This window comes from Pelophylax lessonae (genome assembly GCF_965119305.1).
Source record: "Pelophylax lessonae genome assembly, chromosome: 8".
Lineage (NCBI taxonomy): Eukaryota > Metazoa > Chordata > Amphibia > Anura > Ranidae > Pelophylax > Pelophylax lessonae.
Window position 1 is genome coordinate 224,865,845 of NC_138775.1, and position 16,861 is coordinate 224,882,705.

General features: G+C 40.7%; 1 pseudogene across 1 annotated transcript in view; it reads left to right on the forward strand.

Annotated features, from left to right (window-relative positions):
- Positions 1-16,861, forward strand: part of LOC309561556 — a 43,625-nt pseudogene that overhangs the window by 15,357 nt on the left and 11,407 nt on the right. Inside the window, exons 2-8 of the transcript XR_014226214.1 lie at positions 430-476; positions 3,468-3,503; positions 6,401-6,452; positions 8,351-8,417; positions 10,613-11,081; positions 11,358-11,924; positions 16,715-16,766. The product of XR_014226214.1 is annotated as an uncharacterized misc_RNA (transcript). The remainder of the gene's footprint in view (positions 1-429; positions 477-3,467; positions 3,504-6,400; positions 6,453-8,350; positions 8,418-10,612; positions 11,082-11,357; positions 11,925-16,714; positions 16,767-16,861) is intronic.

Genomic DNA, 16,861 nt, shown 5'->3' on the forward strand with positions numbered 1-16,861 from the left:
TAGTGCAGACTTCTGGGAAAATCATTAGGCAAATCACACAAGCAGGAAATGACATTTCTGGGGAGGTGTTCTGTACACATCTGTGTACAGAACACCTCCAGGCAGCCATATTGCATTGCGTTTTACAGAACATTACAGAGCTGCAGTTTGAGAAGGAAAGTTCATTTTAATACCATTTAATTACAATATGACTTGTGTCACAATTGTATATGCAATATTGTGTTTTTTTCTTTTTTAATTTGCAAATTTTTTCTCCCACGAAAGTGGAGTTTCCCTTTAAAACAAGTAAATATAGTATACCTTCATATCTTTTTACCAATGCTAGCAGCATAAGAATTAAAAATAATTAATGTTGATTGAAAGAGTTTAGTTCCGCTTTAAAATATGTTATCATGTGACTTTTAAATAAATTGTTTTTTTTTTCTACAGAATGCTATCCACATTGACCCTTATATTTTTATCGGTTGTGTACACAGGTATGTATATAATATATAAAGCTATAGATATAATAAAAAGAGAAACCCAGGCCTACGTACAACCCTCACCTTTCCACCTAACAGTCACCCCTTGCTGAATACCTACCTGTTGATACTGCATAGGATCCAAAAATATTACATCTGTGTTTCCAAAATAATACACAGAGTAGTTATGTGATAATATGATTTTTAAAATTATAATAGCAAACACACACAGACTTTGATTTATTTCATGTTTTTAGCGGCTAAAATCGCTATTGCATCTGCATGGAAAAGTCCAGTTATTGATTTTGCCTTGATGAAGCGCAAACTCACCTGGATCATGCTGAACGAAAAGATTGTGAGTGTCTTACGGGACAAGCAATCACGCTTTAAAAAAATTTGGTCTCTCTGGCTTAGCTATTTGTACGTATCAAACACGTGGTGTTGACCCCCAGGCTCGAGAGAGTCTGACCCCTGGGCGGAACCACATTTTTCCTTTTCTTCCTTAGGCCTACTATTCTCTTTTCTATTCTCCTCCAGTATCTCTCTATTCTTTGACTTCCCTATTCATTTTTCCATGTACATGGTACTCCTAGTACTAGTGGAGGGGTCCCTACACCCAAATACCTGGTCGAACAGATGTTTGGATCTGGCCCTAGAATGTTACTGGTTATAAGATGAAAGTATTGCTGTTGTATTGAGCTTTTGACTGATGTTCAGTACTAATGAAGCCCTAGGTTTTAAGGGTTTTTATATTTTCTACTTTGAAAGGCAATGTTTCCCTCCCAAATAGGATCCTCCACATCATAGAACTGCTCATTTTCTTACAGGATGCGTCCAACTTACAAGCTGGCCTCAGTGCACTGTTTCATTGAGCAACTATGTGGCAAATGAGGTTTAATGTTGATAAATGTAAAGTTGTGCACTTGGGGGCTAAGAATATGCATGCATCATACATACTAGGGGGAGTAGAACTGGTGGAATCCATAGTAGAAAAGGATCTAGGGCTTTTTGTAGATCATAAACTTAATAATAGCATGCAATGCCAAGCTGAAGTTTCCAAAGCAAGCAAAAGTCCTTTCTTGTATTAACAGATGCATGGACTCCAGAGACAGAGAGATATGTGTGCTCATCAATGCTATACCCGTCCATTAAAGTCCTTTGTTCTGGTAATCCACTGTATGTCTAGGTCCCTTACACAGTGAGATACTTACCTTTAACAATTCTTCTATTTAAATTACTTATGGATGTGGACAGGGGTCTAGCAGTTCCTTGATTAGCTGCAGCTTCATTACTTTTACTTACAGAGAGATATCATTTTGCCCCTGTACAAATCATTACAAAGCACCAGTTCTCAAAAAGGATATCGGAGAACTGGAGAAAGAGCAGAGAAGGGCAACCAAACTGGTAAGAAGCATGGAGGAGCTCAGCTAGGAGGACAGATTAGAGGAACTGAATTTATTCTCTCTTGAGAAGAGGAGATTAAGGGGGGATATGACCAACTTTATAAATACATCAGGGGTCCATATAGTGAACTTGCTGTTGAGTTATTCACTTTAAGGTCATCACAGAGGACAAGGGGGCACTCCTTAGGTCTAGAGGAAAATAGATTTTGTCTCCAAATACGTAAAGGTTTCTTAACAGTAAGAGCTGTGAAAATGTAGAATAGACTCCATCCAGAGGTGGTTCTGGCCAGCTCAGTAGATTGCTTTAAAAAAATGCCTGGATTTTTTTCTACGTGTACATACTGTAATATAACTGGGTACTAACATTTATAGGTAAAGTTGATTCAGAGAATATCCAATTGCCTCCCGAGTCCCGGGGGATCAGGAAGGGTTTCACCTTCCTCTGGATCAACTGTAGGACTAGGATTGTGTATATGGGTTGCATGGTTGTGTTTTTGTTTTTTTTTTTTGTTTTTTGTTTTTTATTGGTTGAGCTAGATGGACTTGTGTAGTTTTTTAAACTGACTAACTATGAAACTATATAGAACTATAGAATAATAAGCAGTCCAACTTTGCTACTTGTAGCCTTATGTGTACCAATGTTTCTGCATATGTAACATTAGCAAATTACTATTGTTTTTATTTTTTGTTTTTATTCTTATATCTTGGAAAGAAAAACATAATAAAAATGGTTGAAACAGAAAATTATAATAGCAAGTACAGGACCATCTTCTTGCAAAAATCTGAGCTACTCAGCCTTCCCTGGGATCTAAGCAGAACAATGGGGACTAGAGATAAGCTTGGGTGTCCTCTTAAATTATCTTAACCCAAATTCGGAACTCCTGCTCTTTATTATTATGCTGCTGGCCAGCTCATTCCCACCCTGAAGCCCACCTCTTTGTTTACATGGGCTACAGTCCACAGCTTATTGGAGTAAAAAAAAAAAAAAAATGCAAGTGTGAAGCTTGGATAGAGATGAGTTCAATGGATGCCCAAGCTCATGTGTTATGGTGACATCAACCCTGCCTAGATGACACAGACACAGCAGCAGGGTAATGAAATTAATATAACTAACCTTTTTCTCCCCACAGTTTTTCTTTCTGTATAAAGCAGCGTTTTGGCAAGGGGGGGGGGGGGGGACTAATTGAGTACATGCTATTAAAGTGCAAGGTCTGCTTTAAGAGCACGTAAGTATTTAAAAGTCTATAGCCTGGCCTCAGTTCTACCTTAGGGAGTCTTTGGCCATGGGGCTGTACAGTAGGCAAACATTTGGAGCTGTAATGATTAGTGTGAAAGGGGGGATTTTTAAAGTCGTTGCTCCAGAGCTTAGTAAATGAGTTGAAGCTTCACTTTACAAAGAGTACCCAATCACATGCAAGGAAAATAAGAAAAATTGTATTTTTGCTTGCACATGATTGGATGATAGAAATCAACAGAGTTTTCCCTCATATACTAAGCTCTGGAGCAACTGCACTTGCATAGTGCACATTTTATTTGCCTTTAGTAAATCAAACCAATTGTGTTTCCCTTTACATAATTAATGGTACATGGTCATGTATTGCAGAGTCACAGATACATTCCTGCAATTTCGGATATGCAGGTAAGTTTTGGATTTAGTTTAAGTTAAAAGGAGCAGAGTTATTACACATAGCAATGATAAAAATATTTATAAATAATTCTCCAAAATGTATTCATACATTTGGTAAAAAGTAAGAAAAGACAATATGGTGTGGCACTTGCAATTCCCAAATACATATATATAAATAAATTCCCTTCAGTGACACCATACACATAGAGCTGTACTACAATGTACCTCCCTTAGTTATGTCCCTAAAGAGGAGTTCTGCCCTTTACCACCAAAACATTTTAATCAGCACCTGCAAATACTGGAGCTGCTGACTTTTAATATTAGGACACTGATCTGTCCAGGGATCCCGTGATGTCAGCACCCAGCCGATTTTTCTATCGGGTGCTGACGCCGCCATTCGTTGTAAGAGAAACCGTCAGTGAAGCCGGAAGGCTTCACAGCCTTCCGCCTTCACAGACGGTTCCCTACTGAGCATGTGCGAGGTCCGCTGTGCTGTGAATGGCCTGGTGGCAGGGGAAGGAGCGGGGGGGGCTGAATTTTCGAGGGACCTCACCGCAGAAAGGTGCCAAATGTGGCAGCGGAGGGTGGTAGGAAGCAAACAAGCGGAGCTTTCCCTTTTGGGTGGAGCGCCACTTTAACTAGGTAAAGTGCATGTATCAGAAAAGTGCACAAATCAATAACACACAATATTTCAACTATAACAATGCAATATAGTGCATACATTTTTTAAACAATATAAATTCTGTGCAAAAGTCGGCAACACAAGTCTCTATGTGAGGTACATACTGTTCTGTATATCCAATAAATAGTGTTGAGATTCAGTGTTCATGAAGTGCTCATTAAAAAGTGTCTTGTGCCAAGAGGTAGAAAATTCAATATCTTTACTTATTGTGTCTAATATGTGTAGTTCTCCACTATTCTCCACACCACAGACAATATGGGGCTCCATTCACAAAGCGGAACTTAGGACATCTGCGTTTGCAGTAAGATACCGCACAGTTTTCAAAAAGTTTTTTGGCAATGACTAAAAAACGCTAATAAAATACCGCATGTGTTTTTTTATGCAGTCATGCAGTATTTTAGTAGTAAAAGCCTGTGGTAATTTACTAGCGGCGGTAGCTGGCATCCTTAACACAGGCTGTAAATAGCTGGTTGTTAAGGATCGGGCAACTTTGTTGACGGGGACAAGGGCTTCTTCCCCACAACCCTGGCCCGTGGTTGCGGGGGTCTGTGAGCGGGGGGGCGCATCGGAATCTGGAAGCCCCCTATAATAAGTGGGCCCCAGACACCGCCCCCTATGTAAATGAGTATGGGGTACATAATACCCCTACTTATTTCATTAAAAAAAGCGTAATGTAAAAAAGATAGTAGTCAGTTTTTGAGTCCTTTATTTAAAAAAACAAAAATAAAAAAAGTGTCCTGGTGTAGATCCATCATCAATCACAATGCCCATCGCCGCCATCACCAACCCAAAAAAAAACCACTCTGCTCCAGACAAAGGCTCCCGCTGTCTGCCAGCTCCGCTGTTTGACAGTTCTCAAATAGCTAAGGGGCGGCACAACCCGGTGAATTTTTTTTTTTCTTTTTGTGAATTGGCATTCACTCCTGTTTTATGTGGTATTTACTTTACTTGCTTACTTTACTTTACTTATGTGGTAACTCCTGCATAAAGCAATAGTGAATTGACATTAAGGCTTATATGCAGTATTTGGGAAAACATCTAAATACCGCATGCAATCTGGTTCTGTGAATGGAGCCCATATTCTTTTCTTACCTTGGTTGCATGCTATTTTCTAACCACAGTGGGGCAGCTGAACTTGGTAATAGACCCATAGCACGGAGTATTGAATAGATTGATTTGGTAAAATGAAAACTGATTAAAAAAACAAGTGGTTCCTACCAATAAAAATGAATACAAATGGTAAGTCTGCCCCTTTATGAAACTTATGGCAGAACCAGACCACTAGAGCCTGTATACACATGACCACTGGCATCCAAAGCAGGTCCACTTTATCTAATGGTAATGGACCCTAAAAAACAGAAAATATATCTCAGTTTTGGGGTGATCCCTTCACCATCTGTCACACTGTCTCCAAATGGAATGCTAGTTTTAAGCTACAAGACAGAGGTAACATTATGGAGAAGAATAAGGGTATCGTGCCTCTGCAGACAAAGTTTAATGGCTGGAGGCAGAACACAAGCTGCCATGGCAAAGTATGTAAAAAACGCACAACCATTGTTTAAGCTCAAATCCCGGAAGATAAAAAAGATTCCTTGCAGTGGGGCTGTGCCCACACTGCAAGGGTTAATAGCTGGTTTTGTCTAGGAAAGAGGAAAAACTTTTTTACTTGCCTGATCCTCCACAGGTCCTCTGCAGGTGGCGCTCCCCCATGCTCCAGCAGTGGACTGTCCCTCAGCCTCTTCACATACAGGGTAGGGCTAATGATCCCTCTTCACATACAGGGTAGGGCTATTGATCCTGCTCTGGTCTTCATAACATCAGGATCTTAGACTGCTAGAGTGTAGGGGTGCAGAAGCTGTGAGAACTAGTCTAGCTCTGGGAAAGAGCAAAAGATCAGGTAAGTTTATCTTTTTTACTGTTCCCCTAGACATGAATGAGCAACTAACCCTTGCAGTATGGGCACAGCTCCGCTGCAAGGAATAATATTTAATTTGCCTAAAGTTGGGCTTTAACTTTGAGAAAAGTTCCCCTGGAATTTTGGCAGCTAGTCCAGACCAGAGTAATGACCTTGTAACGACAAGCTGTCAATAAAATCATAGCTTGGTTCCAACATTTTTGGAAACTGGGTAGTTTTTGCTAAATAATTATGTACTCTACAAAAAATACTCTTATTTGTAGATGATAAAATGATTTGTATTTTCCAGTAATCAACGATTTTTGTTTTTAGTTTTAGTTCCCTGTTGTACCACAGCAGGTCATCTGACAGATGATATCACAAAGTAAGTTTAAAATTATGAAATTTTCCAAAACAACATGAAATTAAGAAAACAGGTGACTTGAAGTAGTTATTTTTGTAACTTGCTATAGTTGTATTTGTTATAGCATGTTAACCCTTTTTGGCCTACCCCTGCCTTCCTTTAAAAAGGTCTGAACCCCAAGGGTTGGCTGGCTACCATTAGTGAAGACCAAGAGCTGTCTCTCACAGCTCGGTCTCGATGCTGGGAGCATGTAGTGAAGACGCTCTCAGCACAGAAACATTGGTCACCCAGTGACACATATGGGCAGTGTGTGAGGTGAGCGTTAAAGCTTACCTTGTGTTATAACCAGCTTATTACCTTGTAATATAACCAACTCATTACGGAGTGCTTGGCACTCGCTCTGAATCAGGGGTTAATAGTTAATTAACTTGCAGTTAAGGACCTAAGAGAAAATTGGGGAAAGTTATGGAATTCCTAACATCTGTTGGGTACAGTGACTTTATAACTACTTATTGTCAGGAATACTATAACCTATCCATTTTCCTGTAGAGTCTTTTCAAGTTCATGTAGTGTTCAAGCCGTGATAAAGGGGAAGTACCAACCCATTGATTATTTAAAGTGGTTGTTAAGCCACTTGTATGACTTTCTATAATCCTCTTTGTTTTCTAAGCCTGTTTGCCTCTGTCTATGTGTTTTATTTTAGAAAATGCTGCTAATACCTTCATTCAGTGTGCTGCTTGGCGATCAAGTGATTGGCCAGCTCTCTCCTCTCCCCATCTGACAGCTACAGGGGGCGGGCCAAGATTCCCCTGCTGACGTCACAGGGGAGGAGAGGAGGAGTGAGAGAGCCGGCGGGTCACATGATCGCCAAGCAGCACACTGATATAAGGTATTCACAGCATTTTTTTTTTAAACACAGAGATAGAGGTACACAGGCTTAGAAAACAAACAGTATTACATAACATATTAACAGTTATTTCCGTTGCAGCGGGGGGGGGCACGGAGCTGACAGGCAGGGAGGGGAGGGGGGAGCACACAGGAGAGCAGAAAGCAGGGTTGCGGATGATGGAGGCACATACACTGACCACGGTGTCAGGGCTCAGCAGCTATGATACACTGTGGTCAGTTCACAGAGGGGAAGGGAAGAGACTGGCAGAATCTGTTTTTTTAGGTGATAAAAGGGGCCAAATTACACAGCACAAGCACTATACTGTATAACATGCTTTAAGGGAACAAAATCCATTATTTAGTTATTTTTTTAGGTTAGGGTAACAATTGCTTTATCCTTACCTTACTTGAACTGATTAATCATTTTGTTTGACTCTCAGACCATTGGTGTAATGCTTTCACTACAACTTTACCATGGGTTAGCACTATACATTGAAATTACTTTTATAATCATGAGAGATCAAAAGATCCAATGTAGTGGGCAGCACAGTGGCTAAATGGCTAAGTGGTTAGAATTCCAACCATGGCACTACCTGCCTCGAGTTTGCATGTTATTCCTGTGCCTGCATGAGTTTCTTCCCATACTCCATAGACATGCTGGTGGTTTATCTGGCTCCTGTATAAACTGGCCCTAGTACATGTATGTGTGTTAGGGACCTTAGATTGTAAACTCCTTGAGGGCAGGGACTGATGTGAATGTACAATATATATGTAAAGTGCTGCATAAATTGTCGGCTCTATATAAGTACATAAAATAAATAAATGCAATGCTTTACACACACATATTCTAGGTTTTTAAAGCTGTCTGGGCCTCTGTTGCAGAGATTTCCTACTTCCTATTGTCCCACTGGAAGGATTGTCCTACACGGGTGGGAAATTATGGAGAAATCTCTGTAAACAGGGCTACGATATCATTTATGCATATCATAGTTTTAGGTAGCTCCTCTTCATTCTGTAATGATGTATTTCAGTGTGTATTGTCCATCTGGGTGTATGACAAAGAGCCTATCCATATGGGGAACAGATATCTACACAGAGGTAGGAGACCTTTTTTCCTTCCTCATACTGCATAAACAAACACTACTGCCTATGTAATCTTGTCTTAATGCTTTTCTTTCTCAATGGTATTTCTACTATTACACAACTATAGTCATTTGATTTTCTAAATGCTAAGGAAGTGTAGTTAAAGGAACACATACTGCAGTTACATTATTACTATTGACTACATAAAGTAAGAAGGGGATAAAACCCTGCTTCTTTATTTTTTGCTGTCTGTATACCATTGGGTAAAGTTCCTTTTACATCTTGCCCCAGAGATGTGACAAGAAAATAGAGGAAATTTCCTAAAGTAGTCTTTGGATTGGGTGTTCCCTTTGGAAATTTTTTCCTTTTTTGCCCTGGGATAACTCCAAAATACTGGATTTCCCTCCCACCTCTTTATTGGTGACAATGAATTTCAACACACCTGGATCAGTGAGGCTCCCCAGTAGGGACACAGACAGCAATTACAACTTTACAGAGGAACTTACTTAGACAAGATACCTTATTTTGTTAAGGAGTGGGAAAGAGAATTGAATGAGGAGTTTACTCTCCAACAGTTGCAAAAAATATTACGACTTTCACATATTTTGTCTATTAGCACCAAAACTCAGGAGTAATGCTATCAATTTCTGCCATGATGGTACAAGACCCCCTCTCACCTACCAAAGGTTTTCCAGGAGCGATCCCAAGGTGCTGGAGGGGTTGTGGGCAGGAGTGGACATTTCGTCACATTTGATGGATGTGCTCCAAGATTATACAGTTCTGGGACTTCATCTCACCATGATGGGTACAGAAAACCTCCTTTAAGCTGATAAAATGTAATCCTCTTAATTTCTGTTTCATGATATACCCATCTCCATCAAATCTTATAAAAACAGTACTACTCCCTACTTATTAAACACAGTCTAATGCCTAATATCTAGATTTTGAAAGTAAAATGCTTGTCCAACTATAATAGATTGGCAGAAAGAAGTAGATAAATTAATGGAAGCGCAGAGGGGGATCTTTATGTCCAAGAATAAGGAGGAGCAATTCAGAGATATTTGGGCAGGGTGGATGTATTAGTCCTATGGGATTACAGGGCAGGACTGGTAATCCTATTTCTGCTTATAGGTCTGCCATAGGAATAACTAGAGAACCCACTAACTATTTTTGTTTCTATAGTTTATTATTACATAAAATCTTGAGGTACACATTTTTTTAAAATGGCTACAAGACATAAAGTTACTACATTCCCATCAGACTCTGACGGTATCTTACGTGTTACAGACAACCCCTATTCTTACTTGAATCTTAGTGTAGGACAGGTACTGACATATTGAGTAAGACTATGCCTATTCTTATTGTGTCAATCTTAGCTCCAAGTTATATATAAACACCTATGTCACCATTGTACCAACTATAAACTGTAAGGCTCCATGTACACGGGACGCTGGAAATGGCCGTTTAGGAGCAGTTGGGCGTTTTTTTCAGAAGCCCCTGAACCCATCTACATTTTATCTTATCTGTCCATGTACACCAATTCGTTTACAGTCATTTGCAGGCAGTTGCGTTCAGGGACTGTTTTTAGAACGCAATTATTTGCGTTCGAACGTGTGTTTCCCGGCGTTTCAAACGCACAAACGCGTCTGAACGCGTCTGGACGCGTCCGAACGCGTCTGAACGCGATGACCCGCGTTTAGCGTTCGCGTTTTTCCATTTTAAAGGGGAATAATTTTTATGACCTCTAGGAACGCTTCTAAACGCAAACGCCCGCAAACGCTGCTAAACGCCCACTAAACGCGGGTACAAACGCGACTGAACGGACGTTTCAAACGTCCTAAAAATTCCAGCATTCAAAGGGACTTTTAACAACGTCCCGTGTACATGGAGCCTAACTGATTCACCTGCTGTGATGCAATACGTAAAGCTACTTGAATCTGTATTTAAACCTTGTTTGTTTTATCCTGTATAACTAAATAAAGATTATATAAAAAAAAATCTTTACAGACGGTCAAACATTTTCCCACACTATTCAATACTAAAATGTTTTGCCTAGAGATAAACTTTATAAGGCATTATTCACAGATTCTGTATTTTTTTTTTTTTTTTTTACAATTTTTTGAATGATGTTCATGTACATAAACCTACTTGTAGCTTATATTTTTTGACCTTTTTGACACGTAAACCCATATGTACATTGATCTTTACAGAACTCCCCTATATGCGTGGCTGCTATTCATGCTGGAGTAGGCTCTAATGGAGGGGGATATGTCACAGTAGTGAAGATGCCAGGTCAAGCAAACTACATTGGCTCCATTAAGAATGGCATCGGCAGCCTTAGTTATCAGACATCAGCCAGTTCCTTCAAGTTGCTTACTAACCTCACTGCTTCAACTGTTTCTTCTTCCAGCACTGCCCCTCCTACCTCTTCAACTGCTCCAAGTTTTACCTCTGCCGATACTGTCTCTCCTTCATCCAGCACTGCCCTTCCTGCTTCATCTTCTTCTAGCACTGCCCTCCCTGCTTCATCTGCTAGCACTGTCCTTCCTGCGTCTTCTACTGCTCCTTCTTTTAGCACTGCTCTCCCTACCGCTCCTCCTCCTAGCACTGCTCTTCCTGCCACTTCTGATGCTATAATCACCACTGGTGTTTCAGACACTACTACTGCTCTTCCTTCGAGTACTGGCCTTCCTGCCACTTCTGATGCTTTAATTACTACTGGTGTTTCAGACATTACTACCGCTCCTCCTTTTAGTACTGACTTTCCTGCCACTTCTGATACTATAATCACCACTGGTGTTGCAGACACTACTACCACTCCTCCTTCTAGTACTGACCTTCCTGCCACTTCTGATGCTATAATCACTACTGGTGTTGCAGACATTACTACCACTCCTCCTTCTAGTACTGACCTTCCTGCCACTTCTGATGCTATAATCACTACTGGTGTTGCAGACACTTCTAGCACTCCTCCTTCTAGTACTGACCTTCCTGCCACTTCTGATACTATAATCACTACTGGTGTTGCAGACACTACTACCACTCCTCCTTCTAGTACTGACCTTCCTGCCACTTCTGATACTATAATCACTACTGGTGTTGCAGACACTACTACCACTCCTCCTTCTAGTACTGACCTTCCTGCCACTTCTGATGCTATAATCACTACTGGTGTTGCAGACACTTCTAGCACTCCTCCTTCTAGTACTGACCTTCCTGCCACTTCTGATACTATAATCACTACTGGCGTTACAGACACTACTACCACTCCTCCTTCTAGTACTGACCTTCCTGCCACTTCTGATACTATAATCACTACTGGCGTTGCAGACACTACTACTGCTCCTGTGAAAGCTGATGCTTTAGTTGATAATAGTGCTTCGATAAATGAAATTCTTCAACCTGACACTTTAGTAGCTGACAATGCGCTTGCTGCTCCTAATGCTCCAATTTCTACTGATACCCTTATCCAAAGTGCACCTCAAACAACTGATCTTACAACTGTGACCCCGGTTGATGTAGGTAAGATATATTTTTTTCTGATTTGTGACGTGTGAACATATAAGTTTAGTTTTCAATATTTATGAAGGAATTGTAAAGACTAGGCCATACACCACTAGTACATTTCAGATCTGACAGCAAGATGCTACTTTTACTAAAGCATTGTTTTCTTTTCCAGTATATTCACATAGAAATAAGATTTCTTTCCACCGCACATTTCAAAAAACATCCAGGGGGTTCCAATGTTGTTTGCCAGGGTTTGTAGAAGATATTGGACCACTCTATATTGCTGAACAGTTAAATAGGTGATTTCTATTTTCTGAAAGTTCGGCGGAAGTACTCTTTGCTGAGCCCCACTCAGCAGATGCATGACACGTCTGTATACACTCCACTATGCAGAGCAGACACAGCTGCTCTCCTCTTTGGTGCAGTCAAATGTAAATGGACTGCATGTCTGTTTCTTTTCGATTGTCATCCGATCTGCTGGACGATTGGCGACCGTATCGTTAAACGTCTAATTTCAGTGGATTTTATCAGGTCAGATGCCCGGCGGGTGTCAGCGAACACATGTCCTCATTGAGAACAATGGGTGGTCCAATCGGGTCCGCCTGAAAAACTGACAGGCGGAAATGATCGGTCCGAAAGTATTCACTCCCATCCCCCTTATTTGTTTTTTTTTTTTTTACAACCAGAAATTAAACTGGATTTTTGGAGCTTTGTTCTGTGTGATGTACATAACATGCCTACAAATTTGAAGGGGCAAAATGTTTTTTGTTGTGACACAAACAATAAGAAGAAAAAAAAACTCAAATAATATGAGCCCCTGAATCAGTTAATAATATGCAATGCAATGCAATTAATACATTGATTTGCTTTTGCAGGGGGGGGCCTGGTTAGGAAGGTGTGGAGCCTGGAGGCAGCAGGCAGGCAAAAGAAAAAAATCCTGCTTTCCTCAATGTTTTTAGGCAGCCTAAATGTTTGTCACTGTAATTAAAGTGACACTAAATTATATCCTTACTCACCAAAAAGAATCCATGCACATCTTTTACTTACTAGCTCTGTAATCTATTTTGGATGAAAACTCTGTTTTTCTGCCTCCTTGTAACGTCCTCTGTGAGCTCCCAAACATCTTCTTTTATCCCTTCACTTCTGTTTGTTTGGAACAAGCAGTGCACTGCTCTATGAACATCCCATAGTCCAGGAATTCCCAAACTATGGCCCTCCAGTTGTTCAGGAACTACAATTTCCATCATGCCTAGTCATGTCTGTGAATGTCAGAGTTTTACAATACTTCATGGGATGTGTAGTTCTGCAACAGCTGGAGGGCCGTAGTTTGGGAATCCCTGCCATAGTCCATACTTCAAAGTCCCTAGTCCATCTCGGTACTGAGCATATGAGAGTGTCTATGCTCCTACATACAGTGAGATGATTGAGAACAAACGTAGAAACCTTCAACCAAAAAGGCAGGTCACAGCAGGAAAAAAAAAAGGCTGAGAAGAATATGTAGCCCTTATTATGATGGGTTCTTCATTCTGCTGTGATTCTGCAAACCGCTCCCCTCTGACACACCTTACTATTTATTACTATACAGAAAATAAACCACAATCTACCTCACAGTAGATAAAGTGAATATATTGTGGCAAAGCGGGTAAATGCAATGCAAAAAGCAACAAACAGGCAACAGAATATGTTTAAATATGTTGAACTAAATAAAGTGAATACCAATCTATAATATGGCAGTTAAATTAGACCACAACAAGGCTAAACCAATTTGAACTGGTACCCACACAGAATTAATAAAGAACAGCATAAATGTTAAAAAGTATAATTGTCACGAAAAAAGTCTCACTGTTACTGTACCTTTGGCAATTACTGGTTAAAAAGTGTCCCCATGCACACTGTGATAATACCCCTAGATGTGGGTATACATGGATGTCCTGAATGGGGTAACCCTGAAAGGTGGTTGTTTAATAACTGGTGCCTATATTTCAATATTAAGCCAGCCAAAGTTGGTACCCATTTGTACAGTGGTGCACTTGTTGCTGTCTCTTTGAAACTGCATACATTAACCACTTGCCGACCGCCGCACGACTATCTACGTCGGCGGTCAGCCCCTCACAGGCAAACTAACGTAGGGCTACGTTGCTTGCTTGTGAGGGTCTAGGGAGCGAGCGCGCGCCCCCGGAGGCGCGCTCCCGCTCCCGCGTGGTCACGGACCCCCCCGCGCGTGTGACCAGCGGACCCGATGTCCGCCGGCCACTCGGCGATCGGCGGGGGGAGAGGGAGAATGTCAGGCAACTTGTGTAAACAAGCTGCCTGTCATTCTCCTCGCTGCAAAGACACTGATCACATGGATCTACTATGTAGATCCATTGATCAGTGTCCTTACAGCTGAAGCCACAGCCAATCACAGTAGAAAGGGACACACACAGCCTCTCCCTCCCAAATAAAGTTAACCCCTTCACTACCAGTGTATTTTTACAGTAACAGTGCATATATATAGCACTGATTACTGTAGAAATGTCACTGGTAACCCCAAAAGTGTCAAAAATGTCAGTCAAGGGTCCGATCTGTCCGCCGCAATATCGCAGTACCGCAAAAAAATCGCAGATCGCCGCCATTACGCGTTAAAAAAAAAACAACAAAAATGACAAAAATCTTTCCCTTTGTTAGTAAACGCGATAACTTTTGCGCAAACCAATCAAAATACGCTTTTTGCGATTTTTTTTACCAAACATATGTAGCATAAAACAAATTGGCCGAAAATGTTAAAAAATTTTGATTTTTACATTTTTTTGGGGGGAATTTCATATAAAAAAATGTGAAAAATATTGTTATTTTTGCAAAATTGACGCTCTTTTTTTGTTTATAGCGCGTGATCAAAAAATCGCACAGGTGATCAAATACCACCAAAAGAAAGCTCTGTTTGTGGGAAAAAAAGGACGCCAAATTCGTTTAGGTACAGCGTCGCACGACCGCGCAATTGTCCGTTAAAGTCACGCAGTGCCGAATCGCAAAATACCCCCTGGTCGGAATGGGGGTAAAATCTTCCGGGGCTTAAGTGGTTAAATGATTATTGGGCTGCTAAGTAATGTGCAGTCTCTACTGACATTAAACTGTGGACAGTGGTGGTATAAGAACAGTTGATTCCGCTTGCCACTCTTGGTACATAGCAAGTCCGGTCCAGAACACTTGGCAGTCAGTTGGAATCCATTCCCTAGTGGCTCAGCCATCATGATTAGCATACCTCCCAACTTTTTGAGATGGGAACGAGGGACACCTATAAGCAAAAGTATGTAGGCATAGGACACACCCCCTGCCACGCTCCCCTTAAAGAAGAATTATACAATAAAAATGATTAGATAAACCCAAGAGTGCTTTTTTCCCATTACTGTTCCTTTATACTGGCTTTTGAAATTTTCAAATGCAGAAATTTAGAAATTGGATGAATGGTTTAGCACTGGGAAACACTTTTTGAAAGATAAAAAAGTGCATTTTATATACGTACAACTACAGTATATAGATCAGACCAAAATAAGGGACAATTGAGGAAGAAAGAGGTACAGAAGGACTTTGTTCCAAATCAGGGACTGTGCCTTGAAATCAGGGACAGTTGGGAGCTGAACAAAAGGTTAGAAGATAATGTTGTAGGTTGCAATATTTTAAAATAATGCTAATTTCGATCAGGCAGTACCACACCCAATGTGTAATGTGTAACACCTAAGGCTTTTGTTCACCTGTTCGGCACTTTAGAAAGCCCAAACAGCAACATCACTCACCTGGAAAGATTTCTGCTTATAAGGGGACTCCCAGTTGGCTGTGTGTTGGCACCACCACCCTGCTTCTTCATGGATAGGACAGTGACTCACCGCTGGGAGATAAAAGCATTCATCATTTTGTGCCCAACTGTTGACCACAGGCCTGCTCTCAACATCCCTAGGCCATGGGCCTTTATATATGTATAAAGGAATGTCCACACGAAAAATAGATTTAATTATAAGATATATAGATTTAAAAAATAATTAAATAATAATATCAGAATGACATATCAGAATGACATAGTGACAGAACTCTTGAGCACACACCACCATACACTGAGAAGACATTTTGTAGCAGTCATTTGGGTGCAGAATGCCATCACATAATAAATGTTCCCTTCTGCATTTCCACTCTCCTTGGGAGCACTACAGGATTGGGACCAAACTTCCTTTATACTAGATTCACAGCATTCCACTTCTGTCCCCAAGATTAACAAGGTGCTTTTCTGTAGTAAACCATTCTGTCTCTCTATGTCTCATTCTATAGCCAAGTAGATCATAATCATCATCAGACCGTAACAAGAGTCAGGGACAGGGTGACTACAGCAGTTTTTTCTGGGTGTTAGACTACCTCACCCAGAGTTTCAGCCCCGTTAGGGGTCCTTGCAGTAGCAAACTTCATCCACATGGATGCGGGTTGTTTGGCTCTCATGTCCCATCTCACACAGGCTCGTCCCTGCCTGGCATTTATATGGGCACTAACTCCATCCTTTACATCACTACAGGAAGGCTTTGTCTAAAAGGGGACCTAACACCCACTTACATAACTCCTTATTAGCACAGCCATTTGGAACAGAGCCATCCAGTGGCAAACTAGCTAACTGCACCTGCTTACATGCTACACAATTCTAAGTTTAGCTTACATTTGAGATAAGGCTTTCTTTTAGTACTGGATGTTCTATCACAGGTCAACATAACTCAAAAATTGTTTTGTTTTTTTTATAAAATTTTTATAAATTGTACATTTTCTTTTTGCTTTAAATTTCTTTTCAGGACCTATTAGCTGCTCAACCTATTTAGACCTTCTGAAAGGTGACCTATTACAGTGAGTATCTGAGTACTTAACTGAAACAACCTTAACTTTGTTTATTTCATGTCAGCCAGCCAGTCAAGCTTTTGGAGAAACAAAAGGACAAGCTG